The following is a 12,048-nucleotide window of genomic DNA, read 5'->3' on the forward strand; positions in this document are numbered from 1 at the left end:
CATTTTAATTACTTGTTTAATTTTTAAAATTCATTTTCTCAATATTCTCATCATATTCAAGGTTCATATATTATTCTCCTAAAATTACTAACTGTCATTTTGAGTGTATTTTTCCTCCCTCTGGATACGACATATAGCCTGTTTACTACCGCGACTGCTGTGTAACTAATTGGGCGACATCAATTTTTGGCGCCGTTGCCGGGGAGGGTTCTGCGCTACAAGAGGTTAGTATAATAGTTTTTTTTTTATTTATTTATTTATTTTGTCTCTCTTTATTTGTTTACATAAAAAAAAACTTTTTAGTTAATATAGTATAATTTAGTTTTTTTTTTTTTTGGTTATATATAGATTCAAAAAAAAAAAATCACTATATATTATTATTTTTTTTTTCTCCTCTCTACTCTTTTAGTAAAAAAAGAAGCAAGTAGTTTAAATTTTTCTTTTAGTTCATTTATTAGTTGTATTTATTATTTTGCTACTATATTAGGGTGTTAGTTTTTTTTTTACATTATTTTATTTTGTGTACTTTTTTTTTAGGATTAGCTATATTTTTTATTTATTTATTTTAGGATAGTTGTAGACTTTTATCCTTTAGGCTAAAAAAAAAAAATTGTGCATAAAATATTTTCATAAACTTTTTAGTGTAAACCCAATTGTGTAATGGTAAAAGTGGTACAAACTGAGATTATTCTGTCTAAGAAAGATTGGCTTTAAAGGTTTGTGGTAGAGTACCCTCTACACTTTCTAGCGACCCCGGGGAGTTCTAGTAAAAGTGTGGGATGAAGCGGTACCTTGGCAACCTTCCCAATCGGCCTGGGAATATCTTGTGGGAATACCCTTGCATTATTACATAGTTGTAATTTACATTATTTAACAAGTGAAAAACCACACACTCAAAAAAAAAAAAAAGTGAATGTCACGAAATAGAGACAAATTAGGAAGATTTGTAAAACAACAAATTGAAATTTTAGAAAACTCTCCTAAATCGTCTTCTTCCACTCGTTCTCATTCACCACCATCACCCATACTTCCTGCACTTCCAATGATGGCTCAACAACAGGAAATCCAACCAAGAACGCTACAGGATTATCTACATCCTACGCGTACGGCCACACCTTCATAATATGCCCAACTTCAATTTCAAACCTGGGATGATTCAACTTTTACCAACCTTTCATGGTATGGAAAATGAGAGTCCATATGTACATATTCAGGCCTTCGAAGAGGTGGTGGCCACATTCAACAACCAAGCTGACATCATTAACTTGGTGAGATTGAAGTTCTTTCCTTTCTCACTCAAGGATAAAGCCAAAAGCTGGTTGTATTCCTTAAGGCCAAGGTCTATTGGGACATGGGATGAAATGACAAAAGTATTTTTCTCTAAATTTTTTCCACCCCATAAGACCAGCAGCCTTAAGAGGCCAATCTCTACCTTCACCCAAAAGGACCACGAAACGTTTCATCAGGTCTGGGAGAGGTTTAAAGATTTGATGGGCCAGTGCCCACATCATGGATACGAAAGTTGGCGTCTAGTCAGCTATTTCTATGACGGTCTCACAGCCGACAAAAGACAATTCGTACAAATGATGTGCAATGGCGACTTCCTACAGAAAGATCCCGAAGAAGCTTTGGAATATCTTGAAGAAATTTCTGAAAAATCATACACATGGAGTGCGCCAAGTCCTACAGACAAGCCACGAACAGCCGGAGTCTACCAATTGAAGGAGGAGGACACTGTGAAAGCTCAACTTGAAGCTTTGAAAAAAATTTTGAGGCTTTCAAAACTCAAGAAGGTAAAGCACTCCAGATGGCTGCAAAAGTGGAAAAGCAAGAACAATGCTTCATTTGTGGAGGGACTGATCATCAACCACAAGAGTGCCCTAGTCTTAGTATGTTAAGGGGAGGAGATGAGGAACAGTGTAATGCCTTAGGGGATTACAAGAAGCCTTATAATGCCTACTCCAACACATACAATCCTGGTTGGCGTAACCATCCCAATTTCAGTTGCAAGGATACAAGTCAAAATCAAGCATCTGGGAGCCAATGGAGGCCTGATCAACAAAAGAATTCTCTTGAGAGTTCAATGAAAATTCTCGCAGAATCCCAACTAGAGTTCAGGACTTATTTCACTCAGGTGATAGAGGAATCGAAGGACATAAAGATTCAAATAACAATGTTAAATTATTCTTCAGTCATTGAAGAGCGTGGTAAGCTTCCCGCTCAACCTCTAATCACTCCCAAAGGGCAACAAATGGCACAAACCTCCGCTCCTTCAGAGTCTAATTTCAAAGGGGTTAATGCCATTACTACCCGAAGTGGTCAAAGTACGGTATCACCATTACCTAAGACCACTAGTGTACCAATGCCTGCTCCAGATGCTGATGTGCCACAGAACCTTCCACTAAAGGTGCCCTTTCCTTAGGCTTTGAAATCCACTGGGAAGGTACTGGAAAGTCATAGTGAAATCCTTGACTTTTTGACACAAGTTAAGGTTAACTTGCCATTACTTCATGTAATCAAGCAAGTACCGGCTTATGCCAAAGTTATCAAGGATCTATGCACTATCAAAAGGAAGCACCATGTCAAGAAAACTGCATTCTTGGCAGAACAAGCTACTGCGGTGATCGACTGCAAGACACCGCTTAAACACAAAGATCCTGGTTGTGCAACCATTTCATGTCAAATAGGGCAACAGGAATTTGGCCAAGCCCTCCTGGACTTAGGTGCAAGTGTAAATCTCATGCCTTATTCCATATACTTGCAACTAGGCCTAGGAAAACTTAAGCCCACATCTGTGGTGCTACAATTGGCCGATCGATCAGTTAAGAAACCTCAGGGAATAGTTGAAGATGTCTTGATTCAAATCGATAAATTCTATTACCCTGTGGATTTTCTCATCTTGGACACTCAATCTGAAGTCAACTTAGAGTCCAAAATTCCCATCATTCTCGGACAACCATTCCTCACAACAGCAAATGCACTCATCAATTGTAGGAATGGTCTCATGAAAATCTCTTTTGGGAACATGACTCTAGAGGTGAATGTTTTCAACATTGGTAAACAACCACCTGATAACGATGAGTGTTTCCAATCATTTCTGATCGATACACTTATTTCAGAAGAGGTAGAAGCACAATACACTTCCACTCATCTCAATGACCTCTTTGAAATTTCTGAGATTTCTGGGTCGGGTAATACTGAAATCAACCCTGAAGTCATCAATCAATTACTGACCAAAAGAACCATGTTTTGGAATCCAATCTTCGAGGGACTTCCTCAAGATAGGGAAACACCAAAACCATCCACTGTACAAGCTCCTCAACCAAACTTGGCTCAACTTCCTAAGGAACTTAAGCATGTCTTGTTGGGAGCAAACAACACTTTCCCTGTCATCATATCCTCCACCCTTAATGCAACTCAAGAGCAACAACTTATCAACGTGCTCACAGAGCAAAGAGGAGCAATTGGTTGGACGTTAGCTCACATTAAAGGGATTAGTCCCTTGATTTGCTCCCATCACATTAAATTAGAAGACGGGGCCATACCAGGACGTGATCCTCAAAGGAGATTAAACCCACCAATGAAGGAAGTGGTAAAGACTGAAATCTTGAAGCTTCTGGATTACGGGATACTTTATCCTGTTGCCGACAGTAAGTGGGTTTGCCCAACTCATGTTGTTCCCAAGAAATCGGGAGTAACAGTGGTACCAAATGATAAGGGAGAACTCATCCCTACCAAGGTCACAAAAGGTTGGCGCATGTGCATTGATTATTAAAAATTAAATGCCGCCACCTGTAAAGACCATTTCCCACTTCCATTCATCGATCAAATCTTGGAACGTGTGGTAGGTCATCCTTTCTACAACTTTCTCGATGGTTATTCGGGGTACTACCAAATCGAAATTGCTTTAGAAGATCAGGAAAAGACCACATTCACTTATCCTTTTGGTACCTATGCCTTTCGGCGTATGCCATTTGGCCTGTGTAATGCCCCAGCCACCTTCCAGTGCTGCATGATGAGTATCTTTAGTGATATGATCGAGAATTGTATGGAAGTATATATGGATGATTTGACAGTCTTTGGTGATTCATTTGAATCAAGCCTTCTCAATTTGGAAGTTGTGCTTAAACGATGCAAAGATAAAGGCTTGGTACTCAACTGGGAGAAGTGTCATTTCATGGTGCCATCTCGCATAGTCTTGGGGCATATTGTTTCACAACGAGGAATTGAGGTTGATCAATCCAAGATTGAACTCATATCAAAGCTGCCCGCCCCCAAGACTGTTAAGGATGTTCGATCCTTTCTTGGGCATGCTGGATTCTATAGGAGGTTCATCCAGAATTTTTCGACGATAGCTCGACCTTTGTCGAACCTCTTGGCAAAAGACGTGGTGTGTAACTGGAAACCCGAGTGTGAGGAATCCTTCCAAACACTTGTCACCAAACTCACTTCTGTCCCTATCATTCAACCACCTGATTGGAACTTGCCATTCGAGATCATGTGTGATGCTAGCAATTACGCTATAGGGGTCGTCCTTGGTCAACGAAGGGAAGGGAAGCCCTTCGTCGTATACTATGCAAGTAGAACTCTTAATAGTGCTCAAATGAACTATTCTACTACTGAGAAAGAGTTGCTTGCCGTAGTATTCGCACTTGACAAGTTTCGTTCCTACCTGATCGGTTCCCCTATCACGGTCTTCACCGACCACTCTGCTCTTAAGTACCTCCTTTCCAAAAAGGATGCTAAGGCACGCTTAATTAGGTGGATCCTTCTGTTCCAGGAATTTGACTTGACCATCAAGGATAAGAAAGGAGTTGAAAATGTGGTAGCGGACCACCTATCTCGTCTAGAGTTTTCTGATTCCACTGATGGCCCTGCTATCCGAGATGACTTCCCTGATGAACATCTCTACACACTCACTAAGTTACCATGGTACGCTCATATTGTTAATTACTTAGTGATTGGTGAGCTTCCTGCTTCCTGGAATGCATAGGATAAACGTAAATTTTTGGTCGAGGTCCGTAACTTTTACTGAGATGATCCATATCTTTTCAAGTACTGCCCCGATCAAATTATGAGACGTTGCATTCCAGATGATGAAATTTTTAGTGTCTTGAACTTTTGCCACAACGAAGCATGTGGTGGTCATTTTTCTATGAAAAAGACTGTTGCAAAAATCTTACAGTGTGGTCTATACTGGCCCACTTTGTTCAAAGACACTAACAATTTCTGTCGATCTTGTGAAAGGTGCCAGAAACTAGGTGCGCTATCCCGTAGACACATGATGCCATTGAACCCAATGCTCGTAATAGAAATATTCGACTGTTGGGGAATTGATTTTATGGGACCGTTCCCACCTTCTTCTGGCTACCTTTACATTTTCCTCGCCATAGACTATGTCTCCAAGTGGGTTGAAGCCGTGCCATGTCGAAATGCAGATAACACAACTGTTGTGAAATTCTTAAAAGAAAATGTGTTATCTCGTTTTGGCACACCACGAGCTATCATCAGTGACCAAGGCACCCATTTCTGCAACCACTCTTTTAAGCATTTGATGCAAAAGTATGGCGTACTTCACAAGGTTGCACTGCCTTATCACCCACAGACAAATGGCCAAGCTGAGTTAGCTAATCGTGAAATTAAGCAAATTTTAGAAAAGACGGTTAACCCTGACCGCAAAGATCGGTCCTCCCGACTTCTCGATGCTCTCTGGGCCTACTGCACTGTTTACAAAACTCAGCTAGGCATGTCTCCTTACAGACTAGTGTATGGCAAGGCCTGCCATCTCCCTGTTGAACTGGAACATAAAGCATACTGGGCTGTAAAAAGCCTAAATTCTGATCTCAACGCAGCGGGCCTTCATCGTAAGCTTCAGTTGTCAGAAATTGAGGAATTAAGGAATGATGCTTATGACAACTCTAGGATCTACAAGGCTAAATTAAAAGCGGCTCATGAAAAGCAGATCCTGAGAAAAGAATTTGAGCCAAATCCGCGAGTTCATCTTTATGACACTCGCCTGCATCTCCACCCTGGGAAGCTGAGATCCCGGTGGACTGCGCCGTATATTGTCAAAACTGTTTTCCCCCACGGTGTTGTTAAGGTCGAAGACCCAACCGATGGGAGAAAATTCAAAGTGAATGGCCAAAGACTGAAACACTACATAGAGAGGGTGCCCTAGCCTGTCGAGGATATCCTCGTGGCTCCGGTTTACCAGCCTTGAGTAGTGCTTCCCCGATCTTGTACAGAGGTTTGTTCCCTTTTTCCTTTTATCTTTGTCATCTTATTTTGTTATTTGTTATCATTTTTTTTGTTTTTCAGTTTTTATGTTTTTAGAGGATCAATATCGCTGCTATCCATGGTTGCTTGCTCTCCAGGTGTTCTCTTTCCCTATTCTTTTAATTTTTATATCTTTAGACATTGAGGAACTGTCTTATTTTAGTTGGGGGTGGTGAGCATATTCAAGCATGTTTCTTAATTTTTGTCATATTAATATTTTCATGGTCAAATTTTTCAAAAATTACTCATTTATTCTTGTAAAATGTTATTTTCAAGACAATTTTTGCTATCTTTGTTACTTAGAATTTTTCTAGAGTTATAAAATGCACATGCCAAACTTTGTGGTGAGATGGGTGTTAGCACATATTTGCTTAGAAACTTTGCCAAGTTTAAGTGTTCATATTTTTGTGAGTGGCGAGATTTGAGAAAACAACTTTTGAATTTTTATTGATTCTTAGACATGGTTATCATTATTTTTGACATGGTACTAGGATTTGATTGGATGTTGCTTTAAGGGATAATTTTTTTTTATAGACAAATCTTATTAGGGAGCCTTTGTGTAATTATTTTTTTTTATGTGAAAAAAAAAAGTGAAAGAAATTACAAGAGCAACATTTCCATCACTATATCCAACATGTTGCCTCTTGTTCTTCAAAAAAAAAAAAAAAAAAAAAAAGAAAAGAAAAGAAAAAGAAAAAAAATTGCAAGAGCAACATTTCTATTCATTTGTTTAATATGTTGCCTCTTGTTCAAAAAAAATTATAGTATATTATTTTTATTTTTTTTATTTATTTTTTTTATGGCTCCTAGAGTAAATGTAAAAGATTGTCTATTTTCGCTTAAAAGTCTCGAAAAGCTGGTTTGTGGTATTCTTTATGGTGGTTGTCCAAATAATTCATAACCTATCTTCGTTTCAATATTTATTCAAATGTTTGTCCTAAATTAATCTATCCTTTTCGAGTGCTCACTTTTCAATTTTCAACTCCATGAGTGAAATTCTTAGTCATGAATAAATATTTTCAAAACCTGGTAGGCAAATGGAGTTGAGACTTTTACTTGGTATATTTTTCGAAAGCATCTATGTGTTATGGTTTGTGGTATGAAGGTTCAAGTTTGGTGCACACACTCACAACTCTAGATATATTCAATGTAATTTTGTATAGTTTTTATTGGCTTGTTACTAACATTTTGTTTGAATATTTGTGCCATTTTTTAAATTTTTGAGCTAAAAATATCATGTTGACAATATTTTTGCTCGCTTGAATTGCTAGAGACTAGCAATAAGCTAGTTGGGGGTTGTGATTAAGGTTAAAATTTGCACATTTTAAGTCATTAATTGTGTACATAAAATTAATATAAATTAAATATTTTATAAGTTTTAATGGTAAATTTATTTTTATTGGAAATATTTAATTTACTTTAATTTTTGTGTCATTTTTCAGATTTGTGCAAACTGCAAGTATTAGGAGGCCAAAGTCCAACTATCCCATGCTTTCTCCTATGCAATTTTATATATATAAGGAGATGAAGACTAATCACGTTATTTTGGGCTTTGTTCTTCATTTTCACATTTGTTATATTAAATTTCTCTTCTTCTTAATTGTACTTTAAATTTAATAGTACCTTTTATATAAGTTCAGTCATGCTTTTCTTATGTAAGTTAGGCTATTAATTATTAGAGTGTTTATTATATTATATGATTTTTACTGCATTCTGCCGGTGGTATTTTTTCGATTTAAATTATATAATATGATAGTATTTTTAGAAGTAGTATTAATTTAATTAGAGAACATATTTTTCTAGTAACCTTAATCATACACATTTTCCAACTATAATTAATGGTGTAGAATTATAGTTGAGGTTAAAGAATCAATTTTATTATGAAAATATAATTGCATGTACAAAGCTTGTGTCTTCCATAATCATTTTCTGATCACTTCTCATTTTAATTACTTGTTTAATTTTTAAAAATCATTTTCTCAATATTCTCATCACATTCAAGGTTCATATTTTATTCTCGTAAAATTACTAACTGTCATTTTGAGTGTATTTTTCCTCCCTGTGGATACGACATATAGCCCGTTTACTACCGCGACCGCAGTGTAACTAATTGGGCGACATCACGGCTCTAATACCAAATTGTAACACCCTAACTAGCATAGGCGTATTACGTGATTTTAAACATACTGTGCAGCTCGTTGCTAATCAACGAGGTTTATAGAAAAACGTGATTAATTAAAATTTTTGCTTTTTAATTAAACTTGTAAAATATTTATACAAAATACTCGGGATCCCGATTACAAAACCATTTACAAAAGTTTACTGTCTATATAAAATACTTGTCGCCTAGCGACTAGTTACAAAAATAGCCTCCCTGTCCCGATGATCGTACGCTCCAGGCCTAACCGCCCCGACATGTACAATCTTCGTAGGCTCGTCCTCACGGTTCCACAGCTTTGATCTTGGCCTAACCTACACATGAACATAGCACTGTGAGTCGACAGACTACATAAGAAAAGCATAATAATACTCATACATAAATCCCGGTCATGATCAGACGCCCATACCCCTGACCATAACCCTAACTGTCGTGTCCAACATGATACTGAGTCCTGAACGTTCATAGGGACGGTACTATTGATAAGTAACAGCCTATACTTGGTCGAACTGGTCATACTCAGCTGCTGGTCATACTCCAGCCTGTACCGATGTGTTACAGTATCAGCCTATACTCGGTCGAACTGGTCATACTCCAGCTGCTAGTCATACTCTAGCCTGTACCGATGTGATACGTCAAATAGTACGGAACCACCAACCTAAGTATCAGCCTATACTTGGTCATACTGGTCATACTCCAGCTGCTGGTCATACTCCAGCCTATACCGATGTGATACAGTGTCAGCCTATACTCGGTCATACTGGTCATACTCCAGCCTAAACCGATGTGATACAGTGTCCGCCTATACTCGGTCATACTGGTCATACTCCAGCCTATACCGATGTGACACAGTCGGATGGTTCGAAGCCAACATACATATCTAATGTAATCTAACAGGCTTCCTAACATGCACGCTAAACATGTAATTTACATATGCATACTGTTATACTAATCTTACCTCAATTCCGAATTCAGGTGTGCCGGTCAACCTGACTGGAACTATCTGCGCGGCGGATTACAGGCTCCTAAACCATAAAAATCACAACACTATAAGTGATACGCTAAATCACTTCTCGGGGACTTAACTAGGAACTAAAAGTTTCCCTATCGATAAAAAGCATGGCAATACCCCAAAAAACATAAAAACGAGAAAATCTAGGGTTCCTGAAAATTCCCCGACCAGTAGACCGGTTCTGCAACCGGAATTCCGGTTCTGGGAATTTCTGAACCCTCATCCAGAATTCCGGTTGCACAACCGGAATTCTGGTTCCTCGCAGGAACTTTTCAAAAATTCACAACTCAATCAAATCCAATCCAAATCACATAAGACCTTCCAGACCAGTTCTAAATAACCCCTAGAACATTTCTAAAGCAACAAAACCGAGCTTCACACACAGAAACTCATTTCACCATTAAAGGTCAAAGATTGAGTTCTAAAACTCAAAACTTGACTAAACAACCTCTCATGCATTAAACCTTGATTAAAATCACATATTCAAGCATTTAAAAACTGCAGAAATCAAACCCTAACTCATGCAACAACTACAACCACTAAAATTCCAATTTTCTCTTTGAAAACCTAAGCTTTTACACTAAAAACTCCACAACTCTAACAACCTAACCATCAAGCATTACAAGCAGCTTAAGAACATCAATTAGTCATGCTTAAACCTCTGCAAACAACTACAAAATCACAGCAACAACATCAACTTAAACTAAGCATGCAAACATCAACATTTCATCAAAATTCATCAAGAAACCAAAAGGGAGAGCTACAAGGATCTTACCAACAACTTGAGATCAAAATCTATGCTAAAATCAGCTTGAAATCCAAGAGAAATCCCCCCTAAACCCAGCTGCTCAAAACCGAAAAGGAGAGAAAGAAAGAGAGCCTTTGAATTTCCAATTTTCTAACTTTTGAAATTTTGAATAAATGACTAAATGCAACTTAACTCTTTTTATTTCAGCCAACTAAAACCTACTAAAACACATAATATTCCACTTACTAAGTCCACTAAAGGACAAACTAATAATGGGGCAAAATGACGATTTTGCCCCTTCACACCAAAATCACATAAATAACACTAAAGGGGTATTTTTGGGAAATTCTAAATTCCTGGCCATTCCCGACATTCCCAATGTCTAATAAACCGTCCCAATCTACTAACATACTAAGTTGTGATTTTACTGAGCCAAACACCGCGTTCCGTGTTACCGGGCACCGGAAATGCAAAATTATAAAAACTACTAAATGACATAAAATGCATCTCAGAATTCAATAATAACAGTATAAATAATTATTTAAATAGCTATAAATAATTTTTATAATTAAACATGATTAACTGCTAATTTCCAAATTAAACTAAGCGGTCTTTACATATAAACTTATCGTTGTATCTTTCCAAGTCAATATCAGTAGTTGATCTTAAGATTAAAAGAATCTAAATCCTAATATGCTTAGGCTCAACTCAGGAGTGCTATTCATGTTTTTTGATTTATTAGTTAAGCCTACTTTTGGGTCAGGGTGATACGTATATTTTGGGAACATGACAGTATGATTGAGTGGGAGTGCTAAACATAAATATGGAATCTATAGCTTCTACTGGTGTATAGAAGTCAAGTGATGATTCCCGTCGAGCTTAGCTAAATAGAAGTAAATGGATGATCTCTTGTTTAAGTGACTAATTCTTAGATCACTAAACATCATTTATAGGTAGCTAAGGGTTTTAAGGGGCCAAATACGTTGAGGGGTGAAAACGGTAAAATTATCACATCTCAATGTAAATCATCTATATAGAGGATCTTTGATCACAATAAGATTATAACAATGGTTAAATGAGATAGCATATCTATATCGTGGAACATATAATATGCTCTATATAAGTCTGAGAGTGCAATTGTAAGTTCTAAGAGTGGATTCAACGAGGAATTAATAAGTAGGGATTTACTTAGTAAATTCGGTTCACTTATTGGAAGCTCAACATATAGATCCATGGTCCCCATTCTAGTTGAGACTATACTGCTTGTAAGACTCAATAATTGATTTGTGATTAATCAATTATAATTCTAAAGTTAGACTATGTCTAATTTGTGAATTTTCACTAAGCAGGGGTGAAATTGTAAAGAAAAGAGATTCTAGGTTTATTTATTAATTAAGAGACTCTATATGTCTAATTAATAATAAAATTAAATGACAATATTATTTAATAATCTATTTTAGTTATTAAATAATTAGTTTTGGCATTTAAAAGGTTAGAATTAGAAAATTGGCGTTTTTGAGAAAATAGAAATAAAAATTGTGAAAACTGCAAAATCCAAGTGAGGCCCAATAACACCTGTGGCCGGCCACTTAAGCAGCTTTTTCCAATTAATATTTTCATTATTTTAATGCCAAATAATTACTAACCTAAACCTAGTAGTTGCCTATAAATAGAAAGTGATGGCTCAGTCAAATAATAAGTTTTCAATAAGTTTTTCAAGCCTTCTGTCAGAAAATTGTTTTTTTTTTCAGAAAAACTGAGCCTTCCACTTCTCTCTCTATAGCCGACCCTATACCTCTCTCTTTTCCACTTCTCAATTTCGAAACCTTAGTGATAGAGTAGTGCCCACACACA

General features: G+C 37.1%; 1 non-coding gene across 1 annotated transcript; it reads right to left on the reverse strand.

Moving 5' to 3' along the window:
* Window positions 1–1,409: 1,409 nt before the first annotated feature.
* Window positions 1,410–1,516, reverse strand: LOC133036390 (small nucleolar RNA R71). The gene has a single exon (XR_009687048.1). It is a non-coding gene; the product is annotated as a small nucleolar RNA R71 (small nucleolar RNA).
* Between the last annotated feature and the right edge of the window lie 10,532 nt (window positions 1,517–12,048).

Source organism: Cannabis sativa, chromosome 3 (genome assembly GCF_029168945.1).
Source record: "Cannabis sativa cultivar Pink pepper isolate KNU-18-1 chromosome 3, ASM2916894v1, whole genome shotgun sequence".
Classification (NCBI taxonomy): Eukaryota; Viridiplantae; Streptophyta; class Magnoliopsida; order Rosales; family Cannabaceae; genus Cannabis; species Cannabis sativa.